The sequence below is a fragment of the Sinocyclocheilus rhinocerous genome, unplaced genomic scaffold (genome assembly GCF_001515625.1).
Source record: "Sinocyclocheilus rhinocerous isolate Xijiao unplaced genomic scaffold, SAMN03320098_v1.1 scaffold1411, whole genome shotgun sequence".
Taxonomy (NCBI): Eukaryota; Metazoa; Chordata; class Actinopteri; order Cypriniformes; family Cyprinidae; genus Sinocyclocheilus; species Sinocyclocheilus rhinocerous.
Window position 1 is genome coordinate 132,823 of NW_015653601.1, and position 21,104 is coordinate 153,926.

Consider the following 21,104-nt stretch of genomic DNA (forward strand, 5'->3'; position numbering starts at 1 on the left):
CGCGAGAGGGAAAGCCCCTCTTTAAACTCATCGGCCAGATCCACCTGAGATCCCCACGAGCTCATTCTCCTCCGTGCCTCAGCAGCGGCGGGGCCTGAACCGCGGGAAACAGATGGCTGCCCCTCTTTACTCGAAAAAAGAGACAAACGAGAACGGAGCTTTTTCATTGAAAAACGCTCGCAGTGCACACAGATTGCCCCCTCGAGGACATCGCCCTTCGCCCAAACAACGCATAGATCGTGTGTGTCATCGGGTGTCAAATAGCGATGACACGGATGCACACATCTTCTAAACGCTTTACTAGTGCTCGCCATAATGAATGAATAGAGATCGCTGTTACCACGGAAATGCACGCTTCAAACAAAACAGTCAGTGAAAACGAAGAAGAGGATGATGTGTTCTCCCGGCGCCTATTTATACTATAGTTGCACTGGTAGTGACGTCATGGCTGTCGCCGGCCAACGTGTTGTTGGTGTTTTTTCAATGTATGCTTCAGACACAGGCATTCCCCATAGCGACCCCTAGAGGATGCAGTTCGAAGTTCCCATGAAAGGGAACATGAGTATTTCTTGATTCTTATCTCATTTTACAATTTTGAGTTTTACGGAAGTATAAAGAGAGTAGAGTCACACATTTTGGTACCTTAAGCAGTATATAACACAACTGATACTACTGAAATGCTCTGGAGAGTTGCTTATCTTATACTTAGCATACACAAACTTGTACTTGTGGATGTGCGCTTAAATGTCTTGTTAGGGTTTTTTACACATGTGATACTGGGTCATTCTGAATTTGAACTCTGGGTAAATAAAATATGGTTCTTGTTTCCAGGGCTTGATATTAACGATTATTAGTGATTTTTCAAAGTTACAAGCCACGTGCAGCATTTTCACTGGCCACAATTTTGTTGTTGGGAAATTACGTTTCATATGAATAAAGTTGACTATGGCATGCTAAAATTTACTTGAGCTAGATTTACAACCGTTTTAAATGTAAATGACCACTGTACACACCCAAATCAAGACCACACAAAATGCTCCTTTTTATGAAAATATGCAGTTTATTAAGACATAAAAAAACTTGCTTCCTATTGCATATGATAAATGTGGTGCAGGGGTGTATAAGATTAATCGAAAAGATAAAAAAAATGAAAAACTGTGTTTAAATATTTATTAATGGTAAATAGTGTAATACAGAGTAGAAAAACATATTGGCACTAGAAACAAAGAGCAAAGAATAACAAATTAATTTTGTCTTTCACCTTTTCACCGCTGTACATCCTACAATCAGTGCAGTACATGATTCTCTTTGCTGGATCATATACCAGCCATTCTCAATCTGACTTCCACTTTTCATTGAACTGACTATTTCTTTGTTTCTATAGGAGTAGAGTGAACCAACTCCAGTGTAAGGCTAAAAGTAGCCTAATTATGTTAGTGTAATCTATTAACTCATAAACATGTCTTTTTAGGCAAGTACCAGAAATGGGTGCCATGTCATAAAATATTTTTAATATGACTGAATTTGTATTTAACGTGATCACAATTTAACAAAATTACATGAATAACTACATAAATATGAATTTGATAACGTTTATGACAGATAATATCATGATAATTTTTGCGTTTCCCTTACCGAATGTCGTATTCTGTCAGCAAAAACATGTCCATGGGCTTTTTTGATTGCTTTCAGTTTAAGTGCCGGTGTCGTGTCGAAAATTGATCGTCTGCCGAAAACTGATTGGCACCTGTAATCACTTTTTGGCAAGTGTAAAACTGCATTTTATGGGTTTTATTGGCCATTTAAAGGTATTTCAACAGATAAAAAGGACTGAATGAGCTATAATCTATCAAATATAACAAAACATGAATGAAATCAAGTAATTTTGAGTCAGAAAGAACAGTTCACTCAATAAGTAGAGTCTGTAATCACTTTTTGGCAAGTGTAAAACTGCGTTTTATGGGTATTTCAATAGGTAAAAAGGACTGCATGAGCTAAATGACTTGATTGCAATCGAGGGTTATATTTGACAGATTATAGCTCGTGCAGTCCTTTTTACCTGTTAAAATACCTTTAAATGGCCAACAAAACCCATAAAATGCAGTTTCACACTTGCCAAAAAGTGATTACAGGCGCCAATCAGTTTTCGGCAAACGATCAATTTTCGGCACGACACCGGCGATGCAGTGTTGCCAGATATTGATACTAAAATAAACAAAAAACAAAAGTTAAACCAAAATTATTTCCAATCTTTTGCATATAAGATAAGATAAAGATATCGCTGACTCTAAACTGAAACTTCCTACTTTATTAACTTTCTAAAGTGTTAAATTAAGTGGAAAAGACAAGGCCAAAAACGCTTATAATATCTGGATCTGGCAACACAGAGGCTGCACCCTCGCCTTCACTCACAACTCTCTCAAGAAGACTCGTTCACTCTGCCAGGCTCCAGCGTCTCACAGCGATCATTTTCATAACAGGGACGCTAAACATTCTTGCAAACTGTCTAAACTGAATTATACATGTCATGCAGGCATTCATATGAGGAGTTTAACAGCAAATTAGTCATTCAAAGAACAAATGTTATTTTTGAACATGAAAAATGTAAAAGTGTTTATAGTGTATATAATGAGTTTTTGTAAGGGTTATTATAACACAATTCTTTAACACCAACCCCCCCCGAACCGCACTAATTTTCAAAGCCTGGGTACGGCCATGCAGCCATGATCCAGTTATCAATGAAGCTGTCTTCACTGTGAAATGAATCTCATACTTACATCGTACATATTTTGTTGTTTATAATGTTCGTACTATTCGCAAAAGTGCAGAATTCAGTTGTGTTTCAGCGATGCCTAATCTGAACACCTCTGATTGGCCATATCATTCATAAGCTTAACAGAATCATGTGTGGTTATCAAATCGGTTATAATGTGCAAAGCTGTAAAGTGTAGTGTCATAGTTTCACATTGCAATTAGTTTATTTTTAATATATATTCAACCTGCCAAAGTTGCCAGTGGGAGTGATCGTGTTACATGCACGCCACTACTGAAATCTACCCACATCTGCAAGCAGCCATCTCTCCTTCATATTCTAGTCGGTGCCATTCGACATCCTTGGCCACAGAGGTAGCACCTATATATGCCAGCTGTCAAGTGGTACAGCGAACACGTGGTCCAAGTTGCAGCTCTCAGATTATGGCACACTTCACATGCACTTGTGGTCTTGTGGACTTACATTGGCCACTCTGTGCGAGTTAAAGGGGTCATATGATTTTGCTAAAAAGAACCTTATTTTGTGTATTTGGTGTAATGAAATGTGTTTATGCGGTTTAAAGTAAAAAAAAAACACATTATTTTCCACATACTGTACATTATTGTTTCTCCTCTATGCCCCGCCTTTCTGAAACGCATCGATTTTTACAAAGCTCATCGGTCTGAAAAGCGAGGTGTTCTCTGATTGGCCAGCTATCCAGTGTGATGTGATTGGCAGAATACCTCAAGCGTGTGACGGAAATGTTACGTCCCTGACCATATTGTGATGCCCTGTCCGGCCGGAGAGATGATTCAAAAACATTAAAACCCATTATAAACGAGACATTTGTTGCATCCAGTTTGGACATAATTAATGATTATAATGACTTATACTGTCTTTTTACGCCTTTCTTTCTTTGCGTGAACATTTGGGCTGTGTTATGCAAATCTTCCCACATCGTGACGTAGGTATGTGGGGGTGTGTTAGAACGAGCCGTTTTAGGTAAGGGTGGTTGACTCTTAACTTTTATAAAGAATATCTCTTTAGATTTGAGACTTTAGTCTTTGCAACTTTACAGATCTTCTTTATGCACCAAGAGCTTGTAACACTCCAAAGAGAAAGGAAACATTGAAATCGCATCATATGACCCCTTTAACTAATGCTGAATATCTGATATGACTAAAATATTACTTTTACCACTGTAGCTACGCGGATATTCTTTGCCTTTCTGAAAGAACTCTGCCAGTGACTTCTATCTCAGTGAAAGAGTTGCCTCTTTTCATTTCTTTTGCAACTTGGAACAAAGGTGCCAGTCCTTTGGGTGCTCAGGGGCTCGAGCACGTACAGTTGTGGTCAAAATTTTACTGACCTGAATATTTTACATAATAGACGTTTACATATTAGACCACAACAGAAAATAATAGTTGAATTTATAAAAATGACCCCGTTCAAAGGTTAAATGTGCTTGATTATTAGAGTTGGGGTACTCGGACTCGTACTCGGACTCGAGTCTGGTCTCGAGTACAGTTTATTAAAGGACTCGGACTTGTCACGGACTCGGATGCATTTTTACTCGGACTCGAGCCTTTCGGACTCGGACAATATGTTACTGACTCAATGCATTATCAGGAAAGTGATATTCAGTATTTGCATGTGCTTTTAAGTCTTGTCCAGTACTTGAAAGCCGACGGGTTTCTGTGCTCACATACTGAAAGCGCACTCACAGAATCCTCTCAGTCAGTGTGCGAATGCCGAGTTCTTTCGCTTAAGTTCTCTTAAGTTCTGTTATTGCTACACACTTACACGAAAAGTTATGTCAAAATGCCTGTCTTGGAGACTATTCATTTAAATGCAGTCGGTTTTGTCTTAAGTGAACTTGAACAGAAAAGAAAAGGAGAAAATCACTCACTGCTCTTGACTGAATCACTTATTAACTTTAATAAGAATCATCTATATTTAATGTATACAGTGAAGATTATTTTTACATTGATTACTTCATGAAATGTCTGTAGTAGGCTATTTCTAGAAGCCTTTACTTGACTACTATCTGAAAAACTTAAAAAAACAAAACAAACAAAAAAAACTATTTAATTTGTATTTTTGAGTAATATATATTTATTTATCATTTAGCTTGTAAGTAATACTTGGAGTGTTTACTTGCCTTCAGTAAGCTTGAGAATGTTTTATTACATTAGTTCATTATTTTTTGCTTTTGTATTAGTGGCAGTTTCTAGCTTCAAAGAAAAATCATTTTTCTAATGCAGTTTCTTCTTTAATGGTTCAAACACTGATGAATAGAATAAGCAGACACAAACTAATTTTGATTATTCAAAATTCATATTTAATTAAAAATCGTAAAAAAAGATATAAAGCTTGTATTTTATTTAGATTAAAGGTGCATTTTCTCTTGAATTCTCTTGAACTCTTGAATTTATACATTTACTTTAACGATGAATAAAGTCAAGTCCCGCCCCTTTAAAGTCCGCATGAAATCAAAATTTACTTTAATTTAAAATTTAAAAATTTAGAAATTTAAAATTGACTTTATTTACTTTACTAGCGGATATTGCTAGTCTTGATGTGAACAATTAATCCGTGCAAGTTAATCCGCTGAATTTTTTTTTTGTTTTGGTAATCTTTAATCAAAATCTGAACATTTACTTCCGCTCTGGAATTGCACTCCTTCTCTGATGACGTCAGTTTGACGGCTTGGGCAGAATATCCTTAAACACACCCTCCAACTGTTAGTTTGCTATGAGTGAGAGATGAGAGGAGGAGCGCAATAATAAAACCACGCCCTCTCCTCAATATTCCGTTTCAGCTGGAAATACGTCACTTCACTGAAATAAAGTCGGCAGCAACATCCGGTTCACGCAGACTTTAATTTTTCACATTCTAAAACCTTTTTCACTCTGAAATATGTCACAATACATAGATCAATTCAGCCATAACTTCCGTTACATGACTTTAAGTTTGCAAAGCAAAGCAGAACACTAATTATTAATCAAAAATCAAAATGGCAAGATGCAATAGAGGTTTGCTTTTGTTACATTTAAATGGACATTGCGTTTTTCTAGTTGTAAAGGTTAAAACAATGTTAAGATACTAATAAATAATAGAGCTTCGTTGGACTCTGACTCGACTCGGACTCGGCTGTTTGGGACTCGGACTTGTCTCTGACTCGATTGGTTAAAAACTCGGACTCGACTTGGACTCGACTTAGGTGGACTCGAACCCAACACTATAAAACCTTTTTCACTCTGAAATATGTCACAATACATAGATCAATTCAGCCATAACTTCCGTTACATGACTTTAAGTTTGCAAAGCAAAGCAGAACACTAATTATTAATCAAAAATCAAAATGGCAAGATGCAATAGAGGTTTGCTTTTGTTACATTTAAATGGACATTGCGTTTTTCTAGTTGTAAAGGTTAAAACAATGTTAAGATACTAATAAATAATAGAGCTTCGTTGGACTCTGACTCGACTCGGACTCGGCTGTTTGGGACTCGGACTTGTCTCTGACTCGATTGGTTAAAAACTCGGACTCGACTTGGACTCGACTTAGGTGGACTCGAACCCAACACTATTGATTATAATACTGTGTTGTTACCAGGATGATTCACAGCTGTTTTCTTTTCATGTTCATGAGGTCTCTAGCATGTGGTCTCGAGTTTGCTTGTGCCGTGCACTCTTCTGTCCATGTGTGTTGTTGTGTTCTGTATAGCACGCAGTTTGTGTTTAAATCGGCCGTGTGCTTTCATGTTATGTTTTGTCTTGTGTAGCGCGCAGCTCGGGTTTCCCTCGGCCGTGTGCTTTCATGTTGTCATGTTTTGTGTGAACACGCGGCTTATGAGTGTTCTCATTAGCTGTGTGTTCATGTCTTGTTTTTTGTTTTTTTCAAGCACATGGCTTGTGATTGTTTTGCTGGCCATGTGCTTGTGTTTTTGTTTTGTGTGAGCACATGCTTTTCTTTTGTTTGTTTCTATGTGCCATGTGCTCTCATGTCTATTGTCTTGACCCTACCCTTCTTGTTATCTGATTATTGGTTCAGTACGTTGCTATACCTGTGTCTCCCTCATTACAAGGGGCTAGGCCAGAAATGTTCAAGTGGGCCTGCATAAAACTGGGTGGGCAAAAACTGCATGTCAAATAGCCAACAGAAAATACAGCACAAATATTCAATATACAATACTTCTAAAGCATTGATTAACATTCATTTTACTGTAATTTCAGCATTTACTAATACATTGTTAAAAGTAAAAGTTGTATCTGTTAACATTCGTACCTGAACTAACAAAAATAAAAGCAAACAGCTGTATTTTTATTACCTAACGTTAACAAATATAATAAATATTGTAAACAAATCTATTGCTCATTGATAATGTTAGTTAATGCATTAATTAATGTTAACTAATTGTAAAGCATTACCTCAGTCTGAGACAACGGGGCTTCGTAGAAGATCTCATAATCAGGTGTCTCTGTCAGTCCGCGTTCAAAGGAGAGTAAACATCGAGGACCGAAGAAATGTGCGCAGCTGCAAATTATGCAGTTTGTTGTGGCAAACGGGATCTAGCACAACATTTATATGTTTCTTTCCTCAAAGGACACATCTATTTTGCAGTTAAAACACTGTACCTATGCTAATATGATGCGTAAAACACGCTTGGCTCAGAAGTTTCCAATCTATAAATCCATCACCAGCAGGTGGTCTGGCTTAATTTGTAGACGGTCCAGATTCAGTGCTAAGACATAGTTTCAATTGGGATATTCAATACTTTTTAAAGAATTGATCTGATTGATATTTGTTTCACTATTTTCAAATTCAACTCCACAAACGTGTGCATTTTACTATTATGTCTTTATGTTTAGGGGTAGGGATTGGGTTTAGTCTATATTTTTGGACAGTAATGTTGATCCAGGATCAACAAGAATGTTGATCCAGGAACATGTCTTACTTGGCAAAATCACGGCGACCGTATGCACCTATAGGAAGAAGGGAAATTAAGAAACTGCCTGTAATTGACCATGAAAGTTCGCGTTTAATATTTTTAAACTAAATATATTAAGTTATAGTGAAATAAGACTGAAAGATTTCAGCTGAAAGTGGCTGAAAGTGCCCACCCGGGCCCACCGTAGCCTCACTGCTCGTTACCCTCTTTGTTTGCTCCCTCTTTATTCTCCTTGTGTTTGCAGTTCTGTGCCAGTTTGTTGTCGAATGTAACCTGTTGGTTCCTGTCTTGTCCTGTCCTGCCTGATCCTTCCTTACTTTGCCTCATCTCACCTCCCCTCCCCGCCCCTCGGGGTAGATTTGTTTGCTTTTGTTTTATTTATTATTAATAAAAGCCCATTGTTCTCTGAATCATTGAGTCCTTGCTTCATCCCTCCACAAACCCTGACAGTCCCTTGTTTGTACTGAACAGTTAAACTGCCTGCTGTTCTTCAGAAAAATCCTTCAGGTCCCACAAATTCTTTGGTTTTCCAGCATCTTTTGTGTATTTGAACCCTTCCCAACAATGACTGTATGATTTTGAGATCCATCTTTTCATACTGAGGAAAACTGAGGGACTCATACACAACTATTACAAAAGGTTCAAACGATGCTCACTGATGCTCCAGAAGGAAAAACAATGCATTAAGTGCCAGGGGTGTAAACGTTTGAACAGAATGAAGATGTATACATTTTTTGTATTTTGCCTAAATATCTTTTTTTTTTTTTTTCATTTAGCACTGCCCTTCAGAAGGTACAGAAGATACTTACATGTTTCCCAGGAGACAAAATAAGTTCAATTTACCCTGATCTTCAAATTTAAAAAGTTTTCACCTCCAGGCTCTTAATGCATGGTGTTTCCTTCTGGAGCATCAGTGAGTCCAAAGTCCACCATAACACTTTTGTAAAGGTCTTCCTTCTGACAATATTCTCCATTTCTGAATCCAGTTATGAACTTCTATAAAGTAACTTCCAAAAAAAATTAATAAAATAAAATAAAAGTAAATAAAATTAAATAAAATTAAATAAAATTAAAATAAATAAATAAATAAATTCATTCATTCATTAATCTTTTCAACGTTTGTGCCAATAGTGGACACATATATCATTTGATGTCACAAACTGGTCGAAATCAGTGGTGGCAGTGTTTTTTTTTTTTTTCTTTGCTTGACTGTTTAAAAATTAACACTTTTGTTGGTGTGTAGTGAAACACTCAAAGGTGAATGTTTTTTTTTTTCCGACTGAGGCAAAAGTCTATGGATTTGACCTCACCCTCCCCTTTTCTATCTCCTCAGACTTGCCTTAGCACAGTTTTCCAAGTGGTTGTAAATACACAAAAAAAATGTACAAAAAAAATGTGTAGACTCAAAAATTATATAAATAAAATAAAACAATCTATCAAAAATCAATCTTTTTGCGTCATGACAACTTGAAATTATGTTTGTCCAACAAAGCACATTGAGTTTGAAGAACTCAGATATTCTCATAACTCATAAACAAGTTTTTAAGTTGATCACTCAAAAAAATTAAATTAAGTAAATGTTGTTGCCCTGGAACCAGTAAATCTTATCAATTTCTGTTAAACTGAAAACTTGCCACTGCAAAAAGTGACTGATTGATTCTAGTTTGAATTAGTTTAAAATCCATTGTATAAAGACCTTTTTCTTGTCCTGTTTTATTACGACTTTCTGACAGTAATTTTCAGTAGCAATGATGGAAGCACAAGAGCTGAGCATGTCTACAGTCATGACAATCACATGGATACTGCAGTGAATGCAGCTTCACAGGTATGTGCAACTTCCTGCTGTGTAATACAGTACAAGCCTGACCTCTGCTGGGCCCTTCACACAGTTTCTTTTATTATATGATATTATTTATGCACACAAAATGAGGCTGCAAACTCTTTTTTTTTTTATTAAGTAGAGATGGTTAATTTCACAAAGTAGTCTTGATCACTCAGAGAATCCAGAAAAGGTAGAATTAAATAGTATGAAGGACTGATACAACGTTCTGTGTAGTTTCACAAGCAGTATATGTTTTTTAAATCTTTTCATTTTAGTTAGAAACTCCCTCTGATCTTCGGATTGTGGAGTTTCCGAGCTCTTCAGCAGGACAAAGGAGAAGAAAGAGAGAGTGGGTTATTCCTCCTTATAGTATACCTGAGAACGAGAGAGGCAGTTTCCCCAAAAAACTGTTCCTGGTGTGTAAAAGTAATGAATTGCATCAATATGTAAAGGTGTATATGATCAATGCAAGTCTATATATATTTTATTTCTGCATTTAGTTAAAGGCAAAGTTGTACGGTGTACCTGATGAAGAGATAGTTTACAGTATCACAGGAGAAGGGGCAGATCAGCCACCTGTGAGGATTTTTACTATTGACAAAAAGACAGGGAATCTCTTTGTGACACAGCCACTGGATAGAGAAAAAAAGGATTTATACAAGGTAAGTGGATGTTTATTACAGTGATGTTAAATGTATTGTTGTGGATCTTTTTCATGCACTACCAGCAACATCACACACTATGATGGAAGATGAAAGTGTAAAAAGCATAATAGGACCCCTTTAATTAACAGATGAGGTTCACATACCTTCTCCAGTAAAGATATTTAGTCCTGGATTATTTTGCTCATTAAATCAGTGAAACAATGTGAAGGACTCAATTTCTGAGTTTAGGCAGAATACTGAAAATTAAGAAACTGTCTATGTGCCACTGTAAATCGATTAAACAGTCAATTCTAAGCCAATACAATTTTCTCTTTCCATTTAACATTTTGTAGTTTAATATGTGATCTTTATTTATTACATGATTAATAAAGTAAGCAGATAAAGTATTTCACTTGGGATATTACTAGAATTTTGCACTTAACATCCATGTTGCATCCCATGTCGTCAGCTCAAGGCTTGTGCAATTTCAGAAGATGGGAAAAAAGAGGCATCACCCACAAACCTCACTATCATTGTGACCGACCAGAATGATAACAAGCCTGAGTTTACGGAAAATCCTTTTAATGGACAAGTTTCTGAAGCTTCTAAAGGTAGACAAATTTAGAATAAATGTCTTTTAATCATTCTTTTAATATACATTTTAATGATTCCCTGAAATAGTAAATTTTGCATTTTTTAAATGTCATCAATAGTAACTAAGTCTTTATTCTCACATCAAAGACCATGAGTTCATGACAGTCACAGCCACTGATGCAGATGATTCAGAAACTTACAATGCTATGGTCAGATACACAATTGTCAGCCAAGAGCCGAAATTTCCAAAACCAAACATGTTTGAAATCAACACTTCAACTGGAACCATTCGTGTGCGAGAACCAGACATGGACAGAGAGGTGAGAAGTGACATTTGATGACTCGAAGTGGTGATAAAATGACATGATGTGAACAAACTCATCAGTTATCTTCCTTTTCAGCAATGGCCCAGATATACTTTGTTAATTGTGGCTGCTGACATGGAAGGAGAAGGTTTGGCAACCACTGGCACAGCTGTTATTATTATTACTGACAGCAATGATAACCCACCACAGTTTGAGCAAACTTCGGTAATGCATACAAACATTGAGTGTTCAGTCAGTGCTATACTAGAGTATAAATACAACTATTTATATTTTATACTATATAACATTTCAGTACAGCATAAAATCATTCATTTTATGTTTTAGCACATCATATCTGTCCCAGAGAATAAAGTAGGGGCAGTAGTGGCCAAACTTACAGTTACTGATGGAGATGAAGTTGGATCACCTGCCTGGTCAACCAAGTATCGTATTATTAGTGGTGACAAGGGTGGGTTTTTCAATGTCAGTACTGGACCCAGCCAGCTGGAGGGCATCATCACCACTGTAAAGGTACTGTGTGTTGCTCCGATGTCTGTCCATCAGTCACGGTGAATGTAGAAGATGTGAATGAGCCTCCCGAGTTTAATCCGAAGGAGAAGGTTATTTCCAGACATGAAGATTCACCAGTTGATACTGAATTGGTTGCTTATACAGCCACTGATCCAGACACTGGAAAATCACAGAAGATAACGTAAGAACTGCTGCACCACTTTAAACTTTATACATAAATAAAGAGATATATACTACTGTTCAAAAGTTTGAGATCAGTAAGATTGATAGAGAGAGAGAGAGAGAGAGAGAGACTTCTGCACAGAGGCAGTCACAAAGAAATCATTCTAAGGTGCTGATTTGGTACTCAAGAAACCTTTCTTATTATCACAGCTGAAAATTGTTGTGTTGCTTGATGCTGAAGTGTATGATAACTGCATTTAGTGTCTTTTTTCAGGATTTTGTGATGAACAGAAAGTTTGGAAAACAGCATTTGAATTGAAATCCTTTGTAATACTATAAATGTCTTTATTATAAATGTCATTTTGAAGTGCTTGCTGAATAAAAGTATCAGTTTCTTTCTTAAACTTCTGAAGTATATGGTAATAATTTGTTGCGTGACATAGTTACACGTTACATGTAATTACTATAGTATACCATATCTGTCTATCTATTTACATGTATGTGTGTGTGTGTGTGTGTGTGTGTGTGTGTGTGTTCTGGTTGTACACATTTTGGTTCCTCCCAGGTATAAAATTGGCAATGATCCTGCTGACTGGCTAAGTGTAAATCAAGACACTGGAATGATTAAAGTCAAGAGTATAATGGATAGAGAATCTGTCAAAGATGGCAAATACAGAGCTATCATTTTGGCCGTGGATGATGATGGTAATTTGTGTTTCTTTTTCAAATGAGAATTCTTGCTAGCATAGCCTTTTTCAATTAGTTTGTGCTTGTATGCAGGTGAAAATCCAGCAACTGGTACAGGAACCTTGGTAATTGAATTGGAGGATGTAAATGACAACGCTCCAATTATTAACGAAGGAAGTATAGAGATTTGCAATCGTGAGGCCACAGTGCTTCTCTCTATAGCTGACAAAGATGGACCTCTTTATGCTGCTCCCTTCAGCGTTGAGCCCCAAGGAGACACAAAGAAAAACTGGACTGCCAGGATGAATGAAACAAGTAAGGATAATGTATATTGGAAAAATATGAACTACATATGATCTTAACTCAAGTCTAGGTGTTTATACTAACCTATTTATTTGCCTATTATAGAAACTGGGATTCTGTTGACGCTTAATTCTGTGTTGGAGCAGGGTAATTACAATGTTGTCCTAAGGGTTTATGATACCAATAACATGTATCAGGACAACTCCATTCAAGCAACAGTGTGTGACTGCAAAGGAGATGAATTTCTATGCAAAAAAATGATGGCGGGGATCCCACTATCATTATCTCTTGGAATCCTGGCAGCCATCTTGGCTCTGCTGTGTATGCAATTTAATTATTCCATTCATACATTTAAAGTGAATAAAGGGGCCATATCCTACACATTTGTAACATTAAAACTATTCAAGGTTTCTTCAAAACACAAGTGTAACCTTTGACCATTAGTGTTAAACAAGGTGTTTTTGCTGCAGTATCTTTAAGATGTTCTCTATGGGCAACAGACAATTGTCTAAATTCAGTCATCCATTGTAGGACTCAGTTGTAGGACAATGTTCTTTCTCTTCCCAGTGGATAATACACAAACAGGACATTAATTTTTGTATGACCAACACAGATGGATTGTCTTAAGGTGTAAACATATTCTAACACTGTGGATCATTCCCTGTACATATGGAATATTTAATGAAGTGGAGAAATAGATGCACTTTCTTCTTTTTGTTTACAGAAGTAAACATTGCAGATGATGTCAGGTGGCATCCATTAATGTCTGGGCTGGGGATGAGTTTTTAATCCTTGATATGACCCCTTTAAACACTTTCAGTGTATTCATTAACTACTTTCACTTTTGCATAATTTCTTTAATCCTAAAATTTTGTGTCATTTTTTGTTAGTGATTTCGTTTATGCTCTTTTTACCACAGTATTTCTTCTTCTACTTCTGCTGCTCATGAGGAGGAAACAAAGTAGTATAAAAAAGCCACTCCTTCCTGAAGAAGATGACATAAGAGACAATGTCTGCTGTTATGATGAGGAAGGCGGTGGAGAAGATGATCAGGTTAGGTTTAATATTTAAATTTAAATTAATTCAGTTTTTAAAGGTCTGGATTCATTACAATTCGTGTTATGGCAAATTATTGAAATACAGCTTTCTGTGATTTGGTGCTACTGTTTTAGAGTGCATTAGATTGTATATATCAACAACAATTACTACAGTGCAGTGTGTACTTCTTGTTGTTTCTTTTTTTTAATATCACACACTTTCTACACAGAACTATGATTTGAGTGTGTTGCATCGAGGCCTGGACAACAGACCTGAAGTGTTCAGAAACGATGTGGCTCCTATTTTCTTGCCTGCACCTCAGTATAGACCTCGACCAGCCAACCCTGAGGAGATTGCCACATTCATTGATTATGTAAGTCATATATTAGTTTTACAATGAGCATCAGATCTTTCTAATGTGGCAAGGTGCTCATAACAGAACAAAACCTTTTGTAGACCAAAAAAAAAAGGCAGGCTAGGCCAACTTGGGAATTTTACCCAGGGGATTATTTAACACAAAAACCAGAAAAGGATCGAGGTCATACAAGCTGATCTAAAAAAATCTAGAGGACCAGAGATGGAGATCCAGTACAAAAAAGAAAATGAATTTTATTTACATGTAATGCACACAAACATTACACCATAAAAAAATATAGTGGTCATTAGTTCAAAGACATTCTTTAACACCAATAAAACACCACTACACATGCACAGGTATGCATAAATAGTCATATCCCAAAGCATTGAGAAAATAAGCCAAATAAAATAATACATTAAAACAGGAATACAAAAGTGCATTATATGAGAAAACTTCAACAACCTTCTTAGAGGTCAATGCTATCCATTGGCCCACAAACCCGTCAATCATGGATTCCACCAAAAGAAAGTAACCAACCATCCAGCCACAATATTTTGATTCCCTTCTTTAAAAAAAGTTCTACTTATGACAGTAACAGTTCTTTGTAACATAGAATCTGAAGACTGCAGATGAAGATCCCACAGCACCCCCATATGACTCCCTCCTGGTGTTTGACTATGAAGGAGGAGGCTCAGATGCGGGTTCACTCAGCTCCCTCAACTCTTCCAGCTCAGGACAGGACCAAGACTATGACTTCCTCAATGAGTGGGGCCCACGCTTTAAGAAGCTGGCAGATATGTATGGAGGAGGAGAAAATTAAAAGTTATTCTGTGTTGACAATATACGTTTTTTTTTCAATTGTAGAGAGGGAGAGATTGTGCTGGAGGTTTAAAAGCAGAATTTGTCTTCATATTCATGATTTTGGCTCTGCTTATGTCCCCCTGCTTTGTCAAACTTTTTGAGATCGCAATGAACTTGTGTCAGCTTTTTAGCAATTATAAAGGGATCATTCTTTGTGTGCTTTTTTTTTGGCTAATCCATTCAGAATTTGGCCAAATCATATCTTGCTGTCCTTACCACCAGTACAAAGAGTGAAAGATTTGTTTTCCTTGGCTCAGTACGTGTCAGGAGGACAATGGCAGCAAGTAGACTGTGAATTTTCTGTTATTCTATTATAAAGTATTTCAAATCGGTTTAGTGAAGATCTAAGTGATGTGCATACAGATCTGTTATTCAGGTTTGGGTTTACCATTTTGGGGGCCCTAAGCAAAGTCAAGACCTGAGGCCCTACATGCCCTACCATAACATTACCTTTATTTAACTATATTCTTTGAATTGTACATATTAAACAGAATTAAGTGACATTTAAAATCTTAATTTACATACACAAATAAAATAAAAACAAAAACAGTCACTACAAAAATTGTATGTACAATGTGCTGTTTTTTTCCTTGCACTTTCAATTGACTGTTTAAGTTCAAAGATACATTAAATAATGAATGCATCACTAAAAGTAAAATCCTCCTCTAGGTTTTTTTTTTTTTCTTGTTAACTACTCAGCTATGGACATTGAATGAGGTAAATGCATTCTTGAGGTAAATGCAGTGTTATGTTTTTACAAACTGTTTTATTGTCTGTCCGTGATTGATTGAATGATCACGAGGCATGATACATTTCAATAATTTGTATTGTATTTTCCAACATACCTTCTGATTCACATTTATTACATGCTATAACTAGTAATAAAGTGGAAAGTGCTACCGCTTAAGCTAGATGACTAAAACGTTTTAAGCTTTGGCAAACTTTTAGTATGGACTTTTTCTTTCTTTTTTGAGCACCGCTTCGTTGTTTCTGTCTACTTTATCCGGCCAATTAATAAATTAGGTCAAAAGGAGTTAATTGTTTGTGGCCAGCAAGCCTACAGGGCCCCATGCATTAACATGGTTAACACCGCTACTGCTGTTATTGCATGTGCATATATTTTTGGTTTCAAAGACGCAGATGTTAAGGTTGCAATGTTACGTGTCATACTGTAACATGCTTTTAAGAAATTGTTTTTAAGGGATAATTCTTGTTTTAATGTTTTTACAATACATGTAAGAGTCATGTTGCAAACATTGGGCTATCAATTTAATAAACACTAATAAACTATTTTCTTTCATGTCTTTTTTTAAAGAGTAACATAAACCTGGAGTACTTCAGTAATTTGGATACTGTTTTGACGAGTAACTAGCAGAAATTAGTAGTCTTGCAAACCCAACTGTCAGCCCACTGAAACGTTTGGAGAACAATTTGGAAATTTGGCACAAAGATAGAGGACAGTGTAAACTTATACTATATTAAATTTTATGTCTCTAAAACTCTCCCACTACCAAATCTCACTTTTCACACTTATGTTAATGCTAATTATTCTATTATTTTATAAAAATTTCCCCCGCTGATTCCTTGAGCCAAATGTATACCATTTCTTAATTCAGTAGGCAATATTTAGCAGCCAGCAATTTCAGTTGTGAATGCCCAAACAAGATGCAGTTACGAATTATATGTTCAGTGCTTTGGACGCTATAAAAATACTAGCAAAGACTTTAAATCTGGCACCACTGGACAACAATTCAAGAATATATTGATAGTTTTTTTTTTTTACCAACTGGCCTAAGGATGCTTTTGAATGAGTGTGATTTTTTTATTTTATTTTTTTATGATGTTTGGCTACTATTTAAACACTTTATGGCATCAAAAATAATCAAAAGCATGGATGGTACTGTATTTTTTTCTGTATGTGTTTTTTTAATTTATTTAGAGTTATATAGAGTTTAATAAAATTACAGTTATATACTTGCTTAGGTATCAACATTTTGATTTGTGCATTTTGACTCCATAAAAATTGGAGTTACTAACATAAAGGTTTAACTGTAAATGGAAATCTAAAGGAAATCTAAGTTAAAGGAAATCTATTTAATCTATTTACTTTTGGATTACCACAAGAGAAAACCAATTTAAACTAAATTACAAGCATTTTTAGTAGTGCCATTAGTAAAACGTAGAGTTTGGGCCAATCTCATGAAACCGCTCTGGATGACTGAAATGAAGTGCTAACAGAGTGCGTCTAAAGAGCTGTGTGTTTGTGCCAAGACCTATTTGGCAGGTTCATCATTGGCCAAGGAGGTGGGGGGGTCACCAAACCCTGGTGATGTTTCTGGTGCCCTAGGCAAGATATGACATATATTTAGGCCTACTAGAAAACAAACAAACAAAAGAGAATAAATTAAATAATTAAAAAATAAATGCATACACATATAAACTATTTGGATAAATATATATCCATGCGACTGAGAAAGGGCTATATGCCAACTCTATGAATGCTATAAATGTGATCAATTTTAACGTTTTTTTTTTTCTTCTTTTTTACTACATCAGCTAAAATGATACAGAATGAACTGGATCAAACAAAAAATGTTTAGACAGAGACATATACTGTATACCAAGACACTAAGCTAGTGTTCTTGCAATTTCTAAGACCTCTAAATTATCAACATGAACAAAACTTCGATGAAAACCATGTTGTACACAATCTACTACATGCCTTCTGTTGCCAGATTCATAGTTTGCACTTTTTTAGCAAGTAAAAGGCCTTTTTGTATAACTTTAAAAACATACCCCTTCAGGCCGTGGCACACCTCTTTTTTGCTGTGAAATATTTACTGATTATTATAATGTAAATTGAAGAATAACTTTTATATTGTTAGGAATATTTCAAGATGAATACTTACTGGACTAAAGCAACATTCTTACCCATACATCCTTTAAAAAAAAATAATAAAAAATGTGAGTATCAAATCTAATACATCAAGCTTTTGAGAAATGTTTATTTGCATATCTTTCAGTTATGATTGTATTGCACTGCATTATATTTTGTCTCCATAATAAAAATGACAGAACTTTGATCATATAACTAAGCATTAAATATCATCTTACTAAAACATATTATTGTGAGATATAGATTGACAACTGATAATTATATGCATTTTGCGTAAGTAATCTACTATACTGTTAGAAAGATCTCATTGATTTGAATTACAAGTGATCAGATTTGAATTTTTGGCCATATAAATATCAGCACCTGCACCAAATTGCATATTTTTGCTTAGTTTGAGCTTCTTAAAGGTGGGGTATGTATTTTTTCAAAAATGCTTGTCGGCCGAGTACCAAAACAAACTTGTAGCCAATCAGCAGTAAGGGGCGTGTCTACTCATGATGTGGAGGAGAGAGTGCTCAGTGCACAGGACGGACATTAGCCGAGCCGAGCGACAGAAAGATTGAGATGGCGGATAAAAAAAAAAAGAGGAAAACATCTGCGGAACAAAAGAAGGCTTAAGATAAGGCAAGAAGTAGGACCCGTGTAAATATCGGATCAGCTTTCCAGTGCTGAAGAGAACTCAAGGAGCAGAAGGCCTGCGATTGGACGCCGAGGTTGCTTTGTTTCATCTTGATAGGTGAGTAACACCGGGTCTACACTGGACGCGACAAAGCGACCGTTGAAAATAATTTGAAATTTGTGTCAATACTTCATAAATAGAACGTGGCAGCAGTTTTCTGTCGGGGATTTGTCGTGTTGCGCCACGTCGTGCCGCTCGTGTCCGGTGTAGACACGGTGTAACATTGGTTTTGCTTTGTTTCACAGAACTAATCGTTGCCTGGGTTGCGTACGTATGTGTGGGACGGAGCTATCAAAAGAGGGGCGAGACCCTTTTGGGGTAGGGGTGCGTTTGTTTTGGTGATTTGAAATATCAACATTGGCTACCAGAAATCACTTACCCCACCTTTAATAAAACTGAGGTGTTTTGTCCTCCTCAATTATGAGCTCCAAATTCTCCTGCATCATACTATATGAGCCATAAAAGCCTGATGAATCAAACATGATACTGAACAAAACACATATGCAAACTGTTGTTTAAAGGTTCAATGAACTGTTCTATTTCAAAATGAAATGAGATAAATAGATATATTTCAAGCTTTACAGGGTTAAACGTGTAGGTTTTCCAGTGTGGCTGTAGCTGCTGACGGAGCTGGATAAACTAAAGGCCTCAAAGGCAGATGTGATCTTCTTGACCCCATGATGTTTATGTCAGCTGATGCCGATGGTCTTCACCGTAACCACTGTGACTCCACAAAAAAGGTGTCTAACTCTTGTAGCCAGTGTGAGGGTGGCATCCTGCTTCAGAAGGGTCAAAAATAGATCTTATGGGACTATTTTTGACCAACAGAAGAATAGGCCAAGCAGGAGGGCTTTCATTTCCAATGCCCCTAATGAGTCAGCTCTGAGCTTTTCCACAAAGAACACCAACCACTCTACTCAACCACTCTACTTACCGAATTTGACACATACAGCCAGAGCCTGCAACCACTTGCAGTAAGGAGTACAATAAGGAGTAATGCAGAACAAAGTTCATTCATTGTTCCATACTTTGAAAGGTTTGAGGCTTGACATGTTTAGTCATAATCACATTTTCCAAGGTTGAACTGTGAAGAAAGCGGATGCATCCAGTTGATGCTGCTTCTTATGAAAAGAAGCTTGCTTTGAAAACCGGGGCTGATAAGTTTTGCTTAATTTCATTTTGCATTTGACTTGCAGTATGAAGTCTGGTCTAATTGGCCACAGAGGCTGTATCTCATAGTAGAGTAGATAATGCTTTTAAATAAGTGATTACTCTGTGACCATTAAAAAAAGTATGTTTGGTCACTTTAGTTTGGGTACCAATTCTCACTATTATCTAACTGTTAACTACAACTTTAGCCTCAATAAGCTCATAATTTGCTGCTTATTAATAAGTTTCAAGTTTATTTTATTTGTATAGCGCTTTTTACAATACAAATCGTTGCAAAGCAATTTTACAAAAAATTAAGTTTCTACAATATTTAGTAGTAGCTTATCAGTGGTGAATGTCAGTTTATGTACATATGGCAGAAATGTATGGAAAAATCAATAAAAGACATAAACAGACGATGAACACTATTAACAGTAATTATTATATGATGCAATCAAAAGACCATACGAGACTGTTCCAGCTACTAGCAAGCACCACCAGCTACCTGGATGACGCGCTCTGTGCATTCTACGACGCCAGTCTAAACATCGAGTGCAAAGCGCCGTCGTCCGAAGATGGTCCTCAAGCGGATTTCACCGCCTTTGTGGAGTGGATACTGGCGAGAAACGAATCCCCGCTCACCGTCAGTTCCGAGGAGAATCTCGCCAGTACCACTCCCGACCCAGAGCCTTGCCAGTTCACTAGGATCTAGTTGTGGTTTCTTAATAATAATAGTTAGAACGGTAGCTAAGTTTAGGTATGGGGTGGATTAAGGGATCTAAAATATGGTCATGCAGAATAAGGCATTACTATTTGCTTTATAATTACTAATAAACAGCCAATATGTCTCAGGATCATGGACTGTCTGTGTCATGTTTTGCCCTTGTTTTTGTTCCCTTATTTGGTCATGTTCCTGTCCTCGTTTTGTTAATTAGTTTTATTAGTCATCCCATACACCTGTGTTTCCCCAATCATCCCCTGTATTTAAGTCCTAGTCTGTACAGTCTGTCTCGGTCGGTTCTACTTGTTATGTTCATGTGTTTCTTGCCGTTCCCAGTGTTGGATGTACCCTGAGTTTCCTTTATTAAAGACTGATTCATTTATTTCTCGTCTCCATTGTTCCTCGCCATCACAGATTGTAACAGAAGAACTGACCAATAACAGTTACCTCCGTGTTTTCCCCTCTGTTTGTTTTCTCATTTTTCTCAGTGTTTTTGTAGAATCCCTCACCTCTGCCTCCAGCTTCCAAGGCCCGGACTCCGCCTCGGCCCGTAGACCCAGCAGCTCCACCTCGGCTTCTAGCTCCCTCCCCTCCACCGTCACCCGTCGATCCACCAGCTCCACCGGGCTCCCTCATCCCTCCGGCTC

The 21,104-nt window shown here is 36.8% G+C and overlaps 1 pseudogene; it reads left to right on the forward strand.

Moving 5' to 3' along the window:
* Positions 1 to 15,535, forward strand: part of LOC107716504 (B-cadherin-like) — a 19,542-nt pseudogene extending 4,007 nt beyond the window's left edge.
* The last annotated feature ends 5,569 nt before the right edge of the window (positions 15,536 to 21,104 follow it).